At 46.6% G+C, this 17,557-nt stretch overlaps 1 protein-coding gene across 3 annotated transcripts in view; it reads right to left on the bottom strand.

Annotated features, from left to right (window-relative positions):
- Positions 1–17,557, bottom strand: part of P2RY6 (pyrimidinergic receptor P2Y6) — a 141,784-nt gene that overhangs the window by 79,343 nt on the left and 44,884 nt on the right. The window contains exon 1 of one of the 3 annotated variants that reach the window (XM_068264664.1): positions 9,487–9,545. The exons of the other annotated variants lie outside the window; for them this stretch is intronic. The gene's annotated coding sequence lies outside the window, so the exon portion shown is untranslated. Of the gene's footprint in view, positions 1–9,486; positions 9,546–17,557 lie in introns of those variants that run through there. 3 annotated transcript variants of the gene reach the window in all.

Below are 17,557 nucleotides of genomic sequence, written 5' to 3'. Positions count from 1 at the left end.
TTATTCTATAAAGGAGGCACTAAGCAATCATCTGCGGTTATAAAAGGAGGATGGCTATATTAAGCTTTCCAAAAAGAAGCAGAGGACAATTCCCACCAATCGTATATCTAAATAATTAATTGTTTTTTACAACAAAATCAATAAAGATAATACACAGGCTGTATGCCAATCACTAGATTGTAAGCTCATACGCATAACAGTGTCTAGCTCACTTTTTGGAATGGATATCTATCTATCTATCCATCCATCCATCCATCTTAAACAGCTCATGGTATTTAATGGTTTTATAACCTCTCCATCAGTGATGAGCGAAAATGCCGATATTCTATTCGCATTAATTTTTGCAAAAATAATGTTAAATTCGACATTTGAACATAAATGTCATCAAAAATAAATTTGTAAGTTTGAGGCTTTTTGTATTTTTCTCAAATTTTTGCGGTAAAAATAATGTTTTTTTTCAAAATTTAATCGGAAAGATAAGTTGGTTTTCTTTGACCGTATTGTGAAAATGCAATGTATTTTCGCAAACATTTTCTCACAATCAAAAATAGCGTTTTTTAATTCGAAAGTCACTTTGGTGTAAATTTGCAAGCAACACTGCTCTCCATGCCTCAAATAGATTGTACAGCATCACTAAAAATAAATAATACATAATACTTAGTAGTATTATTAGTAATAATATCACAAAAAATAGTTACACTTAGATATTATTGATAATAATAATAATAATAATATCATCATCATCAACTATAGACTTTTCATTATATTATTAAACAATAATAAAAACACAAACAAACACACACACACATACATATATATCTAATTTCTGTTATTGTTTCGAAGTACTATTATTTATATTACTATTATTATTAGTGGTATTTTATAAAACAATAGCCATTATGATATATACTGTATTTTATACTGCTTCAAAAAGTTATTCAAACATCAGGGTAGGGTAGACATCTGAAGTGATACATTATTTGAAAGAAAAGTCAAAAAAACAAAAGCAACAAATGTTTTAAATTGTTATAGTTATTTGGCAAATTCCTGTGACACAGCAGAGGTAAAACTTCCATGAACAGATGTGAGGAGAGAATGGAGACTGTCCTCTGTGAGATGATAGAATGATAAGTAGTGAGACATAAGTTGTACCTGCACTGCCGCCTCCTGTTACAGGATACTCCCCGAGTGGCTGCAGAGGTCCTGCTGTGACTCCCAGAGAGAGAAGCTCACTGCTGAGCAGCAGCCAGAGCTATGGCAGAGAGAGAGGTGAGATCGCTGCTATATTATTGTTATTACATCAATCTCTGGCCTGTCTGGTGGCTCCTCTTTGATTGGCTGCCAGCACAATACAAGCAGACTGTGGCTGCACTTCGCTGGACCTTCCACTGATAACATCTGTGACCGGCAGGCTCGTATTGTTTCACTACAGCAAGGAGCGCAAGATTGTCATAAGTGGTAAACAAGCTATAATGTACGGTACTGTAATATCTAATCAATATATGAGGGGACAGTGAGAGAGTGGAATGAGATAGTGAAAGAATGAGGCAGAGAATGGGAAAAAAAAATCAAAGTGCGAAAGTGTGTGTGTGTGGGGGGGGGAGGGGGGGGTGTGGGGGGGGGGGGGTGTGGGGGTGGGGGGTGGGTTGGGAAGAGGGAAGAATAGGGGTAAAGATGGGCCAGGGTTCAAGAGACCAAAATAAAAAGCGGAAAATATTTTTGAGAACTGGTGCAGGGAAAAAGAGAGAAGGGGGACAGAGGGGGAGGAGAGAGAGAAAGCACAAGAAAGAAAAAGGTTTAGGGAATATGGGAGGGGCAGAGAAATAAAGGGTAATGCGGGCACCAAGGGGGTTCATGTACATTTTGGGGGACGCGGCTGGGGTGACAAGGCGGCGTCACTAGGCCAATTTCTAAGATATTTCATGCTGAAATCGATTGGGGAAGCGGGCCTGTGGTTTATGGCGGCCAACAGATCTCTCTCCGGTAACATTCGATCAGCAAGAAATCTGTCTATTGGTCTACTGGCCACCAGGGGCTTAACTACAAATCACTGGGCCCCCCTGCAAAACTTTGCAAGGGGTCCCCTCCTCCCCCCTCGCTTTCTGCACAGGTAAACTGAGAATAAATGTTATTCAGTTGGCTAGTGAACACTTGCATGTGTTTTCCCCATGCAGATAAAACAGACAGCAGTGAAGCACTGCATGCATTTTCTCTATCAATTACATTAACTCCTGTGATAAAACATGCATGTTTTCATACATACAGACACACATAGTGTGCAGAAAATGCATATAAAAAACCGACAGAGGAGTGTGCTCCCTGCCTCAGCTGATTACACTCACTCTGTCCATCTCTGATGAAGCAGATTTGGCTCTGCAGACTTCTCCACAGCACCCCTACAGGACACAGCACTTGGGGAGGGGTATAGAGGTGGGGCTCTGCAGGCTCCTCCAGCATCACTACAGTACACAGCACTTGGGGAGGGGTATAGAGGTGGGGGGCGGGGCTCTGCAGACTCCTCCAGCATCACTACAGTACACAGCACTTGGGGAGGGGTATAGAGGTTGGGGGCGGGGCTCTGCAGACTCCTCCAGCATCACTACAGTACACAGCACTTGGGGAGGGGTATAGAGGTTGGGGGCGGGGCTCTGCAGACTCCTCCAGCATCACTACAGGACACAGCACTTGGGGAGGGGTAGAAAGGCTGAGGATAGAACAGTGCTGTACACAAGACCCTGATGCACACTGAATCCCTAGGGACTGTCTACAAATCTTTGTATGATACCTTATCAGTGGCTGAGCAGATGGACTTATATTTATAAGTGTAGTTTTTATAATTAAATTAATATTATTAAGATAATTTGTACTGACAGTGACACTAGTGAGAAAGAGATAAACTTGATGTAAGCAATATTCTCCTGGATCTTACACATTGCTTGAAATGTTGGAGGAGAAATGGCTTTACCGGTATGGCTGCCAAAAATAAATCAATTCTAAATACATTATGTCTAATAGGACTTTCTGCCTTGCTGAAGTATCTACCTCCCTTGTCTATAGGATGCAGGCGATTGCATCTTCCCTTCCCAGAATCTCGCCGCTGCTTTCCTGCAGATTGTTGGGCCAGCACCTCAAACAGACTAAAGTCATTTCTGCTGTATTTCCCGAGAGCCTGAAAGCGAAAAAAACCTTTCTGATCATCACATGCTTACCTCTCAGGCAGCTGCATGAGTGACCTCGCTGGCTCCATTCAAAAGTTTGGGAGTTTTCTGTACGTCAACATCATAAGCTAAAAATAGAGCCAGTCCCTATCCGTTTCCATAAGTGCATGGACTTTTTTGCAAATCAAAAAAACACAGTTCATGGTGTGAAATCACTGGCCTTTAGTGCATGGATAGGCTGCATTCTCAGTGATGTCACTGGTCTTCTAGTGAATGGATTGGCTGCATTCTCAGTGACATCACTGGTCTCTAGTGAATGGATAGGCTGCATTCTCAGTGATGTCACTGGCCTCTAGTGAATGGATAGGCTGCATTCTCAGTGATGTCACTGGTCTCTAGTGAATGGATAGGCTACATTCTCAGTGATGTCACTGGCCTCTAGTGAATGGATAGGCTACATTCTCAGTGATGTCACTGGTCTCTAGTGAATGGATAAGCTGCACTCTCAGTGATGTCACTGGTCTCTGGTAAATGGATAGTCCTGGCCATATTCAAATAATTTAACTGGTCAGTAAAATACAGGGGCGTAACTAGGCCCCACCGGGCCCCCCTGCAGAATTTCAGAGCAGGCCCCCCCCCCACCTGGGGCCCGCTCGTGGCCGTTTTGTGGGGGCTGCAGGGGTGGCAGCATGGGGGGAAAGCCTTGGCCACAGTCGGCGGGGAGAGGGGAAGTTTCCCCCCTCTCCCTCACCTCGGGGCTCTCCCCTCTGCGCTCCCCTCCAGCTAGTTACAGTGTGGGCAGCGACGGGCAGATACATACCTTCCGTGCGTTCCATCGCAGACTCCTTGCTCTAGCGGCCGACGTCACTTCCGGAAGTGACGTCAGCCGCTAGAGCGAGGGTTCTGCGGTGGATCGCACGGAAGAAGGTATGTATCTGCCCGCCGCTGCCCACTGCCCACACTGTATCTAGCTGGAGGGGAGCGCAGAGCCCCGAGGTGAGGGAGAGGGGGGAACTTCCCCTCTCCCCGCTGACTGTGGCCAAGGCTTTCCCCTCATGCTGCCACCCCTCCAGCCCCCACAAAACGGCCCCGAGCGGGCCCCAGGGGGGGGGGGCCTGGCCCCCCCGCGGTAGCATGGGCTGCAGAGCCTATTGTTACGCTACTTGTAAAATAGTTTCCAGTTTATAAAGTGCGAGCCGTGAAATACTGTATTATAAATTTGCAGGACTGGAGTCAGCGCAATTTCCCAGGTCATAAAACAATGACAAGTCGCTGATTGAGGGGCGGATGTTCCTGGAAGATTTGTAGGGAAATTCCTGGAGATTTGTAGGGAAACTGTATCAAGTTTGGAGATGGAAAGAATCGCACACAGCCCATCAGCAATTCTCTATACTGATGAATAAATGATGCAACTCAATGTACTAGCAAAGTATAAAATGATTGATCGCAGCGTCCTGTGCAGGAGCCAGTCTCAGCTAATCATCAGAGGCAAGTGTTATAACAACAGCTAACAGGAGAGGATTTCCTCCCAAAATGACAACAGAATAAAGTGCAAAGGGGGTAAGAGGCACCCAGGAGTGTATAAAACTGAGAGAAAGGGGGAGGTTGCTCATTAACATCATATTCATATATTTAAATATAATTAATTTTTAATAAGCACAGGCAATGCATTTCGGGGGTCTCTGCCCACTTCCTCAGGCCAAATAATGTGGCAACGTTTTTCAAAAGCCAGGTGCAGACAGAGCACCTCAGAGCTGATGACACATGCCAGGACCTTACTGCTGTTTTTCAAGCGTGCGCCCACCACCACCCTCTCTGCGCCCATCACCACCCTCTCTGTGACCATCACCCCCCTCTCTGCGCCCATCACCACCCTCTCTGCGCCCATCACCACCCTCTCTGCGCCCAACACCACCCTCTCTACGCCCATCACCACCCTCTCTGCGCCCATCACCACCCTCTCTGCGACCATCACCACCCTCTCTGCGACCATCACCACCCTCTCTGCGCCCATCACCACTCTCTCTGCGCCCAACACCACCCTCTCTACGCCCATCACCACCCTCTCTGCGACCATCACCACCCTCTCTGCGCCCATCACCACTCTCTCTGCGCCCATCACCACTCTCTCTGCGCCCAACACCACCCTCTCTGCGACCATCACCACCCTCTCTGCGACCATCACCACCCTCTCTGCACCCATCACCACCCTCTCTGCGCCCATCACCACCCTCTCTGCGACCATCACCCCCCCTCTCTGTGTCCAACACCACCCTCTCTGCGCCCAACACCACCCTCTCTGCGACTATCACCACCCTCTCCAAGTACCCGAGTGGAGTCGGGTTTGTGCATCTCCTCGCTTCCAGTGGTTGGTTGCTCCCTATGCAATCTCCCTTTGTGAGTAATCTTTTCACCCAATTTTCATTTTTTATATACTTTAGTATTTATATAGTGCCGACATCTTCCGCAGCGCTGTACAAAGTATATAGTCTTGTCACTTAACTGTCCCTCAGAGGAGCTCACAATCTAATCCTTACCCTAGTCATATGTCTATGTGTGTATGGTGTAGTGTATGTACCATAGTCTAGGGCCAATTTTAGGGGGAAGCCAATCAACTTATCTGTATGTTTTTGGGATGTCGGAGGGAACCGGAGTGCTCGAAAGAAACCCACGCAGACACGGGGACAACATACAAACTCCTTGCAGATGTTGACCTGGCTGGGATTCAAACCGGGAACCCAGCGTTGCAAGGCGAGAGAGCTAACCACTACGCCACCATGCTGCCTATACTTTATGACATACTGCACCATCGGAGCTCTCATCCTCTGTGTTTTGCTCTCCACATAACAGAAATACAGAATAAAGTGCATTTTCCCGCCACACTGGCCGCCTTGCTGAGCTCCGGAACAAAAGCCCTCCTTATTATACATACGTACAACAGCGTATTCTGTACAGTGAGCGTCCGGAGCACTCCATCACGCCAGCCACACACGGGCCATAGAAAATATCTTCTGACCTCTGAAGTAGAGAGCGGCAGAATGCAGTAAATGTAAATCCGGGATTTGTAAGTCTGTACGGGCGGCGAAAATCCCTGGCACAAGAATTTGGTTGCTATGGATATATTAATCTCAGTCACCTGAATCATATGTAAACTTTTCAGTCAATGGTCACCCCCCCCCCCCCCCCCCCGATTAGGGGTAACTGCTTTATAATAAAGCTCTGTATAATCTATCATCACGTATCTAATGCTATGTTTCGATTTTTGAAAATATACGTATTCGTGATATGGTCAATAAAAATGAATATCAGAAAGTAGCTGCTTTTGTAATACACTAGTGTTTTTTTCATGTCAAAAAAACCCTAAGGGCTCGTTTCCATATGGTGCACTTTTAGGGCCTGTACACACTGCTGCGCTTGCGCTACGTTTTTAAAAATGCATGCGTTTTTTAAATCGCAAGGTCTTTTGAAAAATAATGAAAATCATGATGACCTGTACACAGTGGTGCGATACGTTTTTAGAAAAACGCAATCACAGTGCCTGCTGCGCTTTTTTAAGCGCAGCGCATGAAAAAATGCATGAAAAAACGCAATGCTTATGGAACCCAAAGCAGACACAGCATAGACTGCACTGTCTGCCGTTTCCATTAATGTGCGGCGATTCACCACTTAAAGAGACTCTGAAGGGAGATTAAAAAATCGCTTTTTACCTTATATTCAACATGGACATTTTTGCCCCTGCTAAAATGCCGTTATCCCGGGGCAGACCGAGGGGTCTTTACCCCCAAATCCCCCTCTGCAAAATCCATGACTTTCTTGGTGGTGGATTTTGCTGCTCATGGAGGCAGAGCTATGAGCCGCAGCTCTGCCTCCATGTATGTCTACCAGCCGGCGGATCTCCGCCTCTCCCCCGCACCTCTCTGTGAAGGAAGGCTGAGAGGGGCGGGCAGAGGTGGCAATCAGCGCTGATAGACGTACTGAGAGGCAGAGCTACAGCCATCAGCTCTGCCTCAACAGGAAGCACTCCCCGGGCACCACGGACCCCTCGTTCTGCTGCAGGATAGCGGCGTTTTAGCAGGGGCAAACTTGCCCCTGTTGAATATAAGGTAAAAAGCGATTTTTAATCTTGCTTCAGAGTCTCTTTAATCACCGCGCATGGTTTGCTGCATTTCAGGGCCATTCAGCCTTCAGTATAATGAATGGGATCACAAGCTCCGCCCCCCACCGAAAGTGATGCGCAACGCAGGGCCACGGGGCTCCCTGCTGCATGGAAACGAGACCTTAATTTGCTGTTCATTCATACGGCGTGGCAGAACTGAGCATCCCGCGCTCACGTCATCCGCGTTGGCGTACGCGCGGGATACATGTGCATGCTCTAAACTGCCATGCTGAGTTTACAGCGAATTAAGTTTTTTAAGTGAAAAACTGTGAAAAAGCGCAACTTATTTACGCAAAAATGAATGTGAAAAGTATACCGGCATTTTTGCTCATCACTGATCAACCCATTCAAGTCATGCTGAGATTGAAAGGCCAGTAGAATGTTCACCTTATGTTAAATGAGATCACTGCCACAGATTCCCCTAATCATGTAAATCCCTGGTGATCATGTCTAAGCTTAATTTCCAATTCATAACTAACAGCTTTAAACTAACCAACCTTCCTAACACTGGCTCCCCCCCTAGGGGCATAACTAGCAGGGCCGGTTCAAGTAACAATTGGGCCCTAGGGCAAAATTAGCCTGGGGGCCCCCCAACAGACACCCCCAACCAAAAAGCGTCATTAGAGGCCCTTTGTTGCAGCCAAATTTCCCTCCTGGGCCCCTGAGCTGGCTGCTGACCCTCCCCCAATCACCTCCCAACTTAACAGACTCTGCAGAGTCCCTGGGGAGCAACAGTTAAGATGGGGGAGGGACACCTTGGGGGGCCCTACAGGCTCTGAGGCCCTGGGGCAATTGCCCATTTTTTCCTATGATAGCTCCGGCCCTGATAACTAGAGGGAAGTAAGATATGCGATCACAGGAGGGCTCAGAGCCGTAGGGAGCCACAACTACTAACCTTCCCTTCCTCCGATACAGGGGACTATACCTCTAATCAGGTGTTTTTGTGGCTACACTTGTTATGGGTGTGACCCTCATGATGCCCATGCCATGAAGAGCACCAAGGGAAGGAAAGTGAACATTGGGGGCATTAATGTTTCGTTGGGGACCCCATGAGTTGTAGTTAAGCCACTGCTCCTGCCCCAAACCACTTAAAGGACAATTGAGGTGACATGTGACATGATGAGATAGACATGTGTATGTTCAGTGCCAAGCACACTAATAACTACTGAATTTTTTTGGACTATAAGACTCACTTTTTCTCCCCCAAAAGTGGGGGGAAAAAGTTACTGTGTCTTATAGTCCAAATGCAGGGAGTTCCTGACTTGTGAACGCCTGCCAATATGAACCTCCAACCCACTGCAATGTCGGGGACTTCCTGTACTGTGCCCATGCAGAGGAGGACACAGGGGACAAACAGAGGACACGGGGGCACAAAGGGGCATAGAGGAAGATACAAGGGAGACAGAGGCCGACACAGGGGACAGAGGACGACACAAGGGGGACAGAGGAGGACACAGGAAGACACAAGAGGTACAAGGGGGCATGAGGTACAAAGGGGACATAATTTACGAGATAACCCTTCACCACAGATGCACCAGGTTTAGTATATATTTTTCCCCATGGTTTTTGTCCTCAACCTAGGTGCGTCTTATGTTCAGGAGCGTCTTTTAGTCCAAAAAATATGGTATGCTATGTTTCTTTTTTGTCTTTTGCTGTCTGAAAGAGTTAAATATCAGGTATGTAAGTGACAGTTTCTGTCCGGGTCGGTACTGAGTCAGACTATAGCGTAACCCTCACTGATAAGGAATTACAGCCATAAAACACTTTCCTATCAGTACATGGCTTCTGAGAGCAGAAAAGAGATAAAAAGGGTCAATAGTTTATAGAATTGAGCTCTGGCATACATCAATGAAGGTGTCATTGAGCAGAGACAATGAAACTGTAAAACCTAGATTTAAATATAAAATAAAACTGCGGGTTAGCTAAAAAAAAAAGTCCTTTTTAGGAGAAGAAGGATTAATACAATTGTTTATCCCATTAGTTTATTTTCACATAAAACCTCATAAATCATCAGATAATTTGCATGTGCACCCGGAAACACCGTGTGCCAGAAATTATATTGATTAAACTTTTTTTTTTCAAAGAAAATATTAGCAGAGATCCCCTTCAAGTCACTAGATAGGCAGGACTGCTGAACTCTCAGGGAAAAAGAAGTAAATAGAGACAAATTACCGTAGAGATGTCAGTGTGGATTTAAGCGAGCGGCTGCTGGAGGATGACATTGATGTTGCCAGTGCTGAGTAATCAGCAATACACAGTCAGCAGTTTTCTCCCGCTGAGTCGGCCATGGCCTGGGGGCTGCACGTTCTGCTCCCCGCCGATAATTATGCCAAACAGCCACACCCAACGGCACGTCTGGCCTGAAGATTCTTAGAACACAGCCAAGAGCAGTCGTAACACACGGAGGGTGCTGAAGATTTAAGAAGGTTAAGGCAGGGAACACACTTGACTGCTTTCGTACGCGTTTTCTGCACAGAAAAACTGAGAACCCATGTTAATCAATGTGCTAGTACACACTTGTTGTGTTGTTCGTGCGCAGAAAAAAAACTGACATTCTGCATCCTGATTCTGCAGATTTTGGCAGTTTTCTGTATCAATTACATCAGCTGCTGTGAAAAAACGCGCGCGTTTTCCTGCATGGAAACACACTTAGTGTGCAGAAAAAGTATGCAGAAAAACGCGCGCGGAAAACTGAAAGTCAAGTGTGTTCCCTGCCTGAAGGGACACGCCGCTTGCGTTAACACAATGAGGCAAACCTTCCAGCGCTATGCGAGATGTTCTGCATTTTGCAATTTATGGTTATCAAACATGTGAATTCCATTTCATCTCGCAGCCTGCAAATGATTTAGGTGAGGTTCACACCCACGCTAACAGCATTCCCAATCGCCAGGCAAGCAATGGGGGGATGCCAGCAGAGGCGTAGCTATGCGTGGGCAAAGGGGAACATATGTCCCCGGGCGCAGCACTGTGAGGGCGCTCAGCACGGCTGCTGCCCCCCGTGTGTGATAGGCGGCTCACTGGCTGCCTGAAGTGCCCTTGCTTCTCTCCCTGCCTCTGCAGAGGAGTGCAGAAGTGTTAACAACAGAAAAAGTGGGGAACATCTGGCTAACTATAGGGGCACATCTGGCTGCCTAAAGGATAACTCCTTTAAGTCCTCTCAGCATCAGTTTTCCACAATAAAAAAGGGGAGAAAAAGGGCATATAGTGATATTCCCTTAATTCAGGCAGCTATTGCCACACCCTCCAGCCAATCTCTGTCTCTGAGCGTGTATGTGGGGTCCTGCAGATCTCTGCCCGCAGCCTTAAGTCTGCATTGTGTGTCGTTACAGCCGGGTCATCCACAAGGCAAACCTGGCAGTTGCCTAGGGCGTGAAGAGAGTCTAGGGGCCTAGTGGATGCTAGCCCCCAGCAAACCTTACTAAAAAAGCCAGGTGACCATCAGTGGTGGGCAAAAACTGCTATCCTGCCTACGGCTCTACTTCATCTTAATTATTTTCTGAGTGGCATGCACATGCCTGTCTTTCACCACACTTCCTCTCATGTACAGTCCTCTGCATACGCCAATCGCCGATATTGAAAGCCACTTTCTTGGAGAAGCGGTATATTGCTGAAAAATATTGCATGGGAAGAATAAACCAACCATTTAGAAGAAACAGATGCAGCGAACATCGATCACACTTAACCACTCTGCGACTGTTTCACCCAGAGTTGGGGCCGCAGAGTGGCGCTCCTGGGACCGCCTAACCCAGGATTGCATCATCTCGTGATGTGCGAGATTTGCAGGGAACGAGCACTCACTAAAGCGCCATTCCCTGCCAGGGGAGAGAGGCAGCCGCCGCAGTAAGCCCGCCAACCCGCAATCGCAACTGGCTGGCTTGTGATTGTAGCTGCGGAGGGTTTATTAAATGTAAACAGTGCGGCTGATCTCTCGTTGCGCTGTAGAAGCGACAGCCTTGTCACTTACTGTCCTTCGGATGGCCGCACAATCTAATCCCTGCCACAGTCCTATGCCTTGTAGGCATAGGACAAACCACCGATCGTTGCCCAGGGACAATTGAGGGAGGGAGGGGGGATTAAAGGAAATAAGGTTTTTTTGTTTGTTTGTTTGTTTTTAAAAAGGATACTTTTTTTTATGAATTAAAAAAAAAAACTAACTATTGCAGGAGACCACCAAAAGACTGCCCTGCTAGGGAGAAGAAAAGGAGGGCAGATTGTGTGCTAAGTTGTATGGCCGAGCAATAGACTGCTAAAGCTGCAGAGGGCAGAATTGTGGAAAATGGCCTGGTCACTAGGGGAGTGTAAATCTGTGGTCCTCAAGAGGTTAAGCTAAATACCCACCACAAAGACCACGAAAGATGGATCGATGCATCTTCCGCAATCGCATACCATGGGAAAGAACGATGGACATAAACGTGAAGTTAAACAATCGCAGTAATTAGGGCGTGGGTCAATGGAGATCAGAACTACCATCCACAATTGGAAGCTTCAAGACGGTCATTCAAAGCAAATAATTATTGCGTGTAATTGGCCGTCATTGAACATCGTTTAACGAACGTTCTTTCAATTATGCTATTCGATAGTTCGCAAAGGGTAATTCATCGTTAACGATTTGATGCAAAAATCTTCTGTTGGGTATATGGGCCTTAAGCCATTAGACTTTATTGTGTTTCGCTACATATTTATCAAAGGCCGAGACTCCATGCTGTAATGTGATTTATTATCGTGTATTTGCTAACGCAATATTGTCACGCCACGCTGTAACGTTCAGGCCGGTTCACAAAATCACTTTCTCATTGAGAAGTAACACCCAGAACGCCATTAGCTAACACAATCATCATTCTTATCATGTCAGATGGAAAGACGATAACAAGTACAAAGCAATGCTAAAGTCTGTGTATATAAAAACTAGAAAACAATACAAACAAACAGGCTTCCCATTGCCTGGGAAAACACTAGCAAAGGAAAGCGGGATGATCAAGTATCAACCACTAAAAAGAGGCCTATAGCAATGAAACAGGACATAAACATATGCACTTGTGCTAGCTGAATGTACAAGCATATGTTACACAATGGAGGATGGAAAGGGGAGATCCCAATTTCTTCCTTAAGGTAAACCAGAGGTGAAAACAAACAAACAATTGTATCTATCCTCCTACTCCTAAAACTGACTTTTTAGATATTTTATATTTTAACATCTTCAAAGAAAATTGAATGTTTTGTTGTCTCTGCTCAGTGGCAGCCTATTAAGTGTCCCTAAATAAAAATACATAAACTATTGACCCTTTTCTCTCTCCCACAGCTCTCAGAAGTTGTATTGTGCCAGGAAAACTTTTATGGCTTATCAGTGATGTTTACGATGATATTCCCCGACAAGCTACCGACAAGACAGAAGCTGTCACTTCCATGCCTAGAAATTAACTGTTTCAGGCAGATAAATAAAACAAGGAAAACAGCCAGGGCTGGATTTCTGAAAAGGCCTGGGCCTTGGGCAGCTGCAGGCCCAGAGGGCACCTGTGTGTGAAATAGGGGTTGCTACATATGAAAGAAAAAGGCTGCAAATAGGGAGCAACACATGAAAAACGGAAGCTGATGCCCAAGGGAGCTGTACATGAAAGAGAAGGGCTGCTGTACATGGATGATACAAATAGAAGAGAGGGCTGCACATGGAAGGGGAGGGGCTTCTGTACATGGAGGATACACATAGTAGAGGGGGCTATACATGGAATGGGAGGGGCTGCTGTACATGGATGTTACATATGGCAGAGGGGAATGCACATGGAATGGGAGGGGCTGCTGTACAGTTATGATACACATGGAAGAGGGGGCTGCACATGGAATGAGAGGGGTTGCTGTACATGGATGTTACACATGGAAGAGGGGGCTGCACATGGAATGGGAGGGGATGCTGTACATGGATGTTACACATGGAAGAGGGGGCTGCACATGGAATGGGAGGGGATGCTGTACATGGATGTTACACATGGAAGAGGGGGCTGCACATGGAATGGGAGGGGATGCTGTACATGGATTGTATGCATGGAAGAGGGGGCTGCACATGGAATAGGGGGGGGATACAGTATATGGATGATACACATGGAAGAAGGGGCTGCACATGGAATGGGAGGGGCTGCTGTACATGGATGATACACATGGAAGAGGGGGCTGCACATGGAATGGGAGGGGATGCTGTACATGGATGTTACACATGGAAGAGGGGGCTGCACATGGAATGGGAGGGGATGCTGTACATGGATTGTATGCATGGAAGAGGGGACTGCATGTGAAATGGGAGGGGCTACAGTACATGGATGATACACATGGAAGAGGGAGCTGCACATGGAATGGGAGGGGTGCTGCTGTACTTGGAAGGAGAGTCACAACATGCTTGGCCTAGGGGCGGAAAAACTATAAATCCGGCCTTTAAACAGTCTGGTTATTAATATGTTTTTCACTGTACATACACATGTCCATCTTCATCATGTCCCATGTTGCCTCAGGTACACTTTAAGTTTAAAGTGGTATGAAACTCAGTATTTCCTCTTTGTTCTAAAAAAATATTTACAACAAAAAATCTACTACCACATATAAAAAAAAAAAGTTTGTAGCAGAATAGCATTTAAACAGTTAAACACCACACTTTGCACTTTGTTCTTCAGTGGAAAGCTCCTTGCTTCACTGGGCAGCTTCTGGCTGCATCCAAAGAGGTGATAACATTATCTTTTGTTTACATTCCTTTGTCAGATACATTTCGTAAACATTTGCAGCACAGCCTCACTCGTGCCTGGAGTGGCGCTTCCAGAGGGTGCTGGCGAGTGGTGGTAGGGGAGGACACAGGAGGCCTCTGGAGAATCCAAAGGATTCCCTCTTCTTAGATAAGTAGCTTATTTTTGACTCGAGGTTTGTGCCAGGTTCACTTTAGGCTAGTTTTATACTTGTAGTTTGCGCCTGCGGTGCGATGCCGCAGCCCCCGCCGCAACGCACAAAACTACACACATATAACGCTGCAGCAAAGTGCACTGACAGGGTCATATGCATAGCGCCACCCCCTCGCCCAGTGACGCACAGGAAGTACGTCACTGGGATTTGTCATTACATGCATGCCTGCCGCGCCAACTTTGTTAAAAGGTACATGTTGCCCATTGGCTTACTTACTTCCGCCGCCGTGGAAGTCCAGCGGTAGCGCACTGATCGGGCAATTCCCATGCAACATGATGTGTTAAGTGTGCTAGGTCACATGACAAATCACATGCTTGTCCGTGAATTTTCCATCACAAATGCAGAGCAGAACCAGGAAGCAGTACATCAGATCTTCACCCTATAATCATCGGACACCGCATGCCCACCCGCTCCTTCAGACATGGAGGTCTGCTCTGGGGCATTGAAGGAAAACATACAATTTGGGGGACCACTTGCTATTTAAGGTTAATTTTGCCTGCCTTGAGGGCACAGGCAGGGCCGGCCCGCTCATGAGGCGGGGTGAAACTTTTGCCTCAGGCGGCAAATTTCCAGGGGCGGCACCCGCCCGTCCGTGGGTGCGGGGAGCCGGCCCGCCGAGCTGGAGGGGTAGCTGGCAAAACGGGGGTATTGGGCCAGCGACGGGGAGGGGGGGTCGGACCCCCCCTCCCTCGCCTGGGTCCCCCGTCCTCCGCTCCCCTCCAGCCTAAATAGAAGCAGCCGTATGTGTAAGAGGCACGGGCGGGGAGGACACTCACCTCCTCCTCGCTCCAGCGTGCGCTCCACTGACATCACTTCCTGCAACGCTGCAGGAAGTGACGTCAGTGGAACGCACGCTGGGAAGAGGTGAGTGTCCTCCCCGCCCGTGCCTCTTACACATACGGCTGCTTCTATTTAGGCTGGAGGGGAGCGGAGGACGGGGGACCCAGGCGAGGGAGGGGGGGGGGTCCGACCCCCCTCCCCGCCGCTGGCCCAATACAACCCCCGTTCTGCCAGCTACCCCTCCAGTCAGCGGAGGAATTTGGCAGCCTCAGCAGACACAGCTAGTATGTAAACACAGGAGGTTAACCCTTTCTCTGCTCCCATGAACACACACTGCAGATTTATTTTATTACAGGCGTTCTGTAAACTGTAGCAAATACATTTTTTTTTTGAAGGTTATTATGATGTTGCATATCTTTTAGAGCAGAGAGGAAGTTCTGAGTACAGGTCTGCTGTAAAGGGAACCTAAACTGAGAGGGATATGGATGTTTCCTTTTAAACAATACCAGTTGCCTGGCTGTCCTGCTGATCTCTTTGGCTGCAGTAGTGTCTTAATCACAGACCTGAAACAAGCATGCAGCTAATCCAGTCTGACTTCAGTCAGAGCACCTGATCTGCATGCTTGTTCAGGGGCTGCGGCTGAAAGTATTAGAGAGACAGGATCAGCAGGAGAGTCAGGTAACTGGTATTATGTTAAAAGGAAAAATCCATATCCTTCTCAGGTTAGGTTCCCTTTAAGACTCAAACACACAGAGGGCAAATATTGTCCAAGATGAGCGACTCAAATAATTAACCAATGAGTTAAACGAACAATCCACCACGAATCTCGCGTACATTTTGAACGACTGCCTTCAGGTATCACTTCGACAGATAATTGTTCTTAGTTAGCATTGTATACAGAGCTATTAGGGATGCTCGCTGGAATCTGCGGAATTGTTAATTCCGCGATTCCGGCCGGAATTAGGTCCATTCCGATTCCAGCAGTCGGAACGGAATTGCTAAACCTCTCAAATGGAATTTTCCGGAAAAGTACCCTCCTCCTCCTCCTCCCATCCATCCTCTTGTATCATCCATTAGGGAATTGCAGTTTTTCAAAACAGCTTACATACCATAGCTGGGATTTGAACCCAGGTCTCAGTGTGTAGTAGGTATCTGTCTTACCCCCTAGACCACCAACCACACTACATGCTAAAGGGTCGCCCCTGCCACCCTTGGACCTTCTCCATGCATCCAGAATGAGGTCCAGGGCAAATAGAATTACACTCGACCCCTCCCACCCTGGCAATCACTTCTTCAGTCCCCTACGCTCGGGACGCCGCTACAGGTCCATCTACACCAAAACCACCAGGCGTAGGAACACTTTCTTCCCTCAAGCGATCACTCTCCTAAACTCAGACCCTCTCCCAAATGTCATCTCCTAAGCCCCTTCAGCACCTAGGGGCACCAGTGCACAAACTAGTATTCTTTGGTCATCTTTGCATAATACTGTATACACCATCGCATCATATGGTGACAACCCCTAGATGTGTCATTGCTCTGGTGCAATGTTTCTTTATAAATCGTACTATGTGTTTGGTACCTGCACTGTCGTCACTTGCCAATATGTTGAAATGTTTCCTTATAAATTGTACTATGTGTAGAGCTACTTTGCACTGTTGTCACTTGCCAACATGCTGAAATGTCTCTTTATAAATTGTACTATGTGTAGTGTTATTCGTACTGTTTGTCATTGCCAATATGCCATGTGTCCACAAATAATTCCGGGTGCGGCGCCTGTCGCACTTGGCGAATAAAGTGATTCTGATTCTGATTCTGATGTACCATTATGATCAATCCAATAGAAAAAGTAGCATGATTAAGGATTTGTACTTTTTCAAAAGGCAGCTTACACACCTTGGCTGGGATTTGAACCCAGGTCTCAGTGTGTAGTAGGTATCTGACTTACTCCCCTAGACCACCAACTACACTACCATTATGATCAATCCAATAGAAAAAGTAGCAAATCCCGGCCAAGGTATGTAAGCTGCCTTTTGAAAAAGTACAAATTCTTAATCATGCTACTTTTTCTATTGGATTGATCATAATGGTACATGCTAGGCCGACTTTAGCATGTAGCGTGGTTGGTGGTCTAGGAGGTAAGACAGATACCTACTACACACTGAGACCTGGGTTCAAATCCCACCTATGGTATGTAAGCTGTTTTGAAAAACTGCAATTCCCTACTGGATGATAAGAGAGAGAGAGAGAGAGAGAGAGATTGATTGAGATTTTTTGCATTCATTTTCAAGAAAATTTGTAAAATTCGCTCTTTGAGTGAAAATGCCTTTGAAAATCATTTCGTAATAAGTTTTTGATGTTTTACGTTTGTAGCGATTTTTGGCTTTAAAAGGATTTTGCTCTTATCTCATGAATGGCAAGTTAGGCAAAATGCTGGCAATTATGGCAATTTTTTTCTCTTGCAAAAATGGACATTGCGAAAATGCAATTTATTTACGCAAATATTTTTGAAGTCGATTTTTAATACAAA

This window comes from Hyperolius riggenbachi, chromosome 2, assembly GCF_040937935.1.
Source record: "Hyperolius riggenbachi isolate aHypRig1 chromosome 2, aHypRig1.pri, whole genome shotgun sequence".
Taxonomy (NCBI): Eukaryota; Metazoa; Chordata; class Amphibia; order Anura; family Hyperoliidae; genus Hyperolius; species Hyperolius riggenbachi.
This window is presented reverse-complemented; position numbering and strand designations above follow the sequence as displayed.